Source organism: Euwallacea fornicatus, chromosome 3, assembly GCF_040115645.1.
Source record: "Euwallacea fornicatus isolate EFF26 chromosome 3, ASM4011564v1, whole genome shotgun sequence".
Taxonomy (NCBI): Eukaryota; Metazoa; Arthropoda; class Insecta; order Coleoptera; family Curculionidae; genus Euwallacea; species Euwallacea fornicatus.
In genome coordinates, this window is record NC_089543.1 from 6,195,282 (window position 1) to 6,199,413 (window position 4,132).

The 4,132-nt window shown below is 40.4% G+C and overlaps 1 long non-coding RNA gene across 1 annotated transcript; it reads left to right on the forward strand.

Annotated features, from left to right (window-relative positions):
• The first annotated feature begins 2,200 nt into the window (after window positions 1–2,200).
• Window positions 2,201–3,162, forward strand: LOC136350483 (uncharacterized). The gene is made up of 4 exons (XR_010734161.1): window positions 2,201–2,558; window positions 2,642–2,829; window positions 2,895–2,978; window positions 3,032–3,162. It is a non-coding gene; the product is annotated as an uncharacterized lncRNA (long non-coding RNA).
• Window positions 3,163–4,132: the final 970 nt, after the last annotated feature.

Below are 4,132 nucleotides of genomic sequence, written 5' to 3' on the forward strand. Positions count from 1 at the left end.
TAGGTAGCCTCAGGTGGCCAACTGTTTACGCCAATATTGCCCAATTTCCTTCACTTCTCTGTCACTGCCAATGCAACCAAATTCATTAAATAGACTTCTGGAACGCCAATTAACTGCTAATACACCCCAATACATAAGGTTAATTATTTCTGTGTGCTCTTATATATCGATAGGAAGCCCTCTTTTCTCTCGATTCGGTTATTTCGGTATTTAATTGGGGGAAATCTGATATGGAGCGTTTTTAAGAGAAGTATTATGTGACATTAGAGAGGTTCCTACCCTTGTACAATCATCTTGTTTACGAGTGTAGACACGAGAATGTCTCTGACAGTGTGTTTTCCAAATTGCGTGAAATCTGTCCGGAGAACGCAATTTCGGGACAAGAGAAAAAGAGTTTAAAGACGAGCCGTTGAGAGAAAACTAATGGTATGAGGACTACGGCGAGCTGATTGTCCAACCAACCAAGGTAGAAGTTCAGAGAACTTGACTACCTGTGGTGCAAATCTCGTACACAGGCTTCATATCAGCAGTGATGCCACATTTTTTCAAATTTTTCCAAAGTTGACGAACGAGGAACACAACGGTTTGAAACGCCAAGTTAAACCAAAACGTCAAAAAAATTAAGCGGCAACAGTGCAAAAAATAGAATTTGACGTTTACTGTGTAGACATTCGAATATATCTTTATCCTTTTTTAGTGAATTTATATGACTTTCCATTTTACGCAAGGCGACTCTCAATCGTTAAATTTTGTGACGTAAATAAAGAATTACGTGATTTCAACCATATATCTCATCCGTTTTCATGATTTTCCCTAACTTTTTTTTCATTTCATTCACTTCTGCCTACTCAGTATTCATGACTGAAACTTAATTAAAAAATTCCTCTTAGTACCGATTTTGTAAAAAAGTGTCATCTAATGTCTCATCAGCAGATTCCAAGTTAGTTTAGGCACTGACAACGCCGCTCTGGTACTGTCTAAAATCCCCTCGGACAAGCTGAGGATGGACGAAAGGAGACTAGTATGGTAGAACGATGTAGAGGGAAGGACGGAGGCTAGGGAGAGAGTAAGAGGAGCGAATGAGAAATCAGTTGAAAGAAGTACGAAGGTTGGGCGAGGGTCTTCATCCCGAATGGACTCATATTGATTATGATGTTACACAGTGGCTCGCCGGACACGGCGTGCTCGGAAACTACCTGAAGAAAGTATGAGTGTAAAAACAGAGGTGTTGTTGCTCCCGTTAGAGGGTAGCTGGGAACACGCCAGAGCACACTACGAAAGTGCCCGGAGCAGAACAGGGAGATATCGAGAGCAAGCAGTCAGGGACTGCCACTGAATCGAAAGATGATTGATGTGGAATTGACTGACAGTGCAGGTAAATCGATAAACTTCAAGGAGATGGTCGGGAGGATAATGCGTAGAAAGCCTGAGAAGGAAGTAATAGAGGAGTCTATTTATCCTTCCACCTCCCCTGTGAAATAATGCCTGTTGTTGCTCCCAGGGGGGCTTATGGTAAAGAGAGGAAGTTTTTAGTGTGTAGGCGTCCCAGCTGGGGATGAATCTCGCATAACCCGGTCGCCAGACTGCCAGGCCGGGTGTCTACAAAAGTTTTCCTCCTCTATAAAACAAGGTTAGTTCAGATATGGTCCTGGGGCTCGGCATGTGGAACCTGCTGAGAGTATGGTTGTACAATAGCTTACGTAAATAACCTGGCACTGATAGTTGGTGCGAAAACCCAGGACATTCCAGAACTGAGCGCAAACGAGGCGATCGAGCTGGTCCTTGACATGTTTAATGAAAAAGCACGGCTATAGAGAAAATAGAGATGGTGAAGCTGACACACTGAAGGAAAATCAGGAGCTTAAGAGGCAGACGAGCACGAGCTCGTTGAAGTATTTTGGAGTATGAGTGTCTTTTGAAAATTTTCTCCTACTCAGGCAAAAAAAAAAAGTTAGTTCAGGTTAGCTGCACGATTGGTGTTTCAGGTCAGTGTTGGCGGATTCGGGTTAGCTCCAATTTAATTTTAAAACGCGAGGGCAACTGATCCGAATCATGTTTTCGTGAGCACAATACAAGTGTACGTATGAAAACAAATACAAATTCTGAAACAAAGCACTCAAATTGCTTTAGTAGTCCCACTTAACCTTGACACATTAGATCTCTGACATAATTTTTTTTCTTTTGACCCTTAAGGACCTCTAAAGAAACAGAAATTAACTAACAATGCCACATCCTTGTTTCACGGATACTGCAAAACACTTAGACTGAGTTTGAGTGCAGTATGTAAACTAACAACTTAATTGAGATTTGAAGTTGGCAATGTAAAGGAATAATAAGTGCAAAGGAACAGAATAGTTAATTGTTCTGAAAAGTGTCACTTGAAGCAATTCACGTTGCGCCAGGCCTCCTGGCGTCAGCTAATTACTTTCTGCGACAGTCAATCGACGAAATTTGTAAGAAATTAAACGAGTTAAATGAGTCAAATGAGAGTTGGACGTTGTCACGACACGCTCAATTCCAGTGTCACCAACTGGGCAGAACAACGGACAACATAAGAGGTAGCACGTGATTTATATTGTCCCTGGGCAAACGCATCCCACAGGGGACCAGTATCAATAAAGTTATTGAAAATACTTTTTAGGAGTATAACAAGGGGGAAAATATAAAATAAAAAGTCCAATTTGTATATCTGTGGACTTAAAGGGCCGGCCAAATCGGCCCCTTGTCAATCCGCTTTCCACGAAATCCTGACCAATATACTTACCCTTCAAAAGGAAATGGAATATTGGATTAATTTCGAAACAAATCTTTTTTCCTTTTATTGAAAAGGTAAACACAAACCAATTCAATTTGTTTTGATACCACGGCAGCTGATTTATTTGATTTTCTTACAGATTTCCAGGCCGGTGGATTCCTACACATGGGTTTAATAGTAATTTTCTTTGGGCAGGCACGCGTATACATATATCAGAAACCTCGTAAGCACATTTTGTAACTTAGATAACATTTCAAACATTTTACGGAATTTAAGTTTATCGCTGCATCTAGAGTACTGTAGAAACGAAAGAAAAAAAAATCGAACGGGGTCGTGCCGGGAGAACGGGCTGGCCAAGGATGTTCCGAGTGGGTGCCCACAATGTATAATCTTATCTTGGACACACTGTATACGTTTGGTTCCCATTAAGAGCCTTCCTTTACTCCCAATACGTCCCTAATTAATTCGAACGAAAAAACCTACCTGCCTCTTTATTATTTGAACAAGCATGCCTCAGGTCACATGTTAAATAAACCATGGCGACTTAATTCGCCTTACAGCAATAATGCACTAAAGGCGCAGTTTCTTTCATTGTCTTTTTTTTTCTCTTTCTGCCAGGTCTCTCATTAAAGTCATATAATTTAAAATTATGTCTAATAAGTCTTGTTTCCTCTGTAATATCATGATATAGCACACGAAGTTCGTTAATAAGTGTAAATTTGTACCTGATCCGAACCCTTGCGCCTAGAAAGGGGCATTCCGAAACATTAAGTAATGTCCCTTTCACTTGAGGCATTGGCCCTTTGTGATATCATGAAATATTATACTGGATATTATGAAAAAATACGTGTAACCGAACGGACATGCATTTAAATTGTTATTTACAAGAGGTTATGGTATTAGTGCTGAGTTATTGTTATATTTTCCTTTGACAAAGGCACAATAGTAATCTGAACCGTATTAGTCGTCATTTGCGAACTGCAGTGGTGCCGTATTAGCCCTTACCGTTACGGTCATTCTGCCTCCGAAACCGCACTAATCCCAAGCTTAAGTAAGACATTTGGTGGTGCTCTTCTCTCTCAAAGGTTTGTCGACAAACACGATTTTTGGCGTAGTTCTTTCAAAAAAAAAAAAAAAAAAAAAAATTAAACGGGGTCATGTCTGGAGAACGGACCGGTCAAGGATGTTCCGAGTGGGCGCCTATCTCTGGAGAGATAAAGACAGAGAGAAATAAAATCATTTAAACAACAAAATGAAATTAGAGAGGACTGAAAGCCCATTTGTGGTGGTATAAAGAGAACTGCATGACAAATTAGAAAGTTATGTAAATATCTGCCGCCATAAGTTTGGAAATATAAGTGGGAGAAAAGTCGCGCG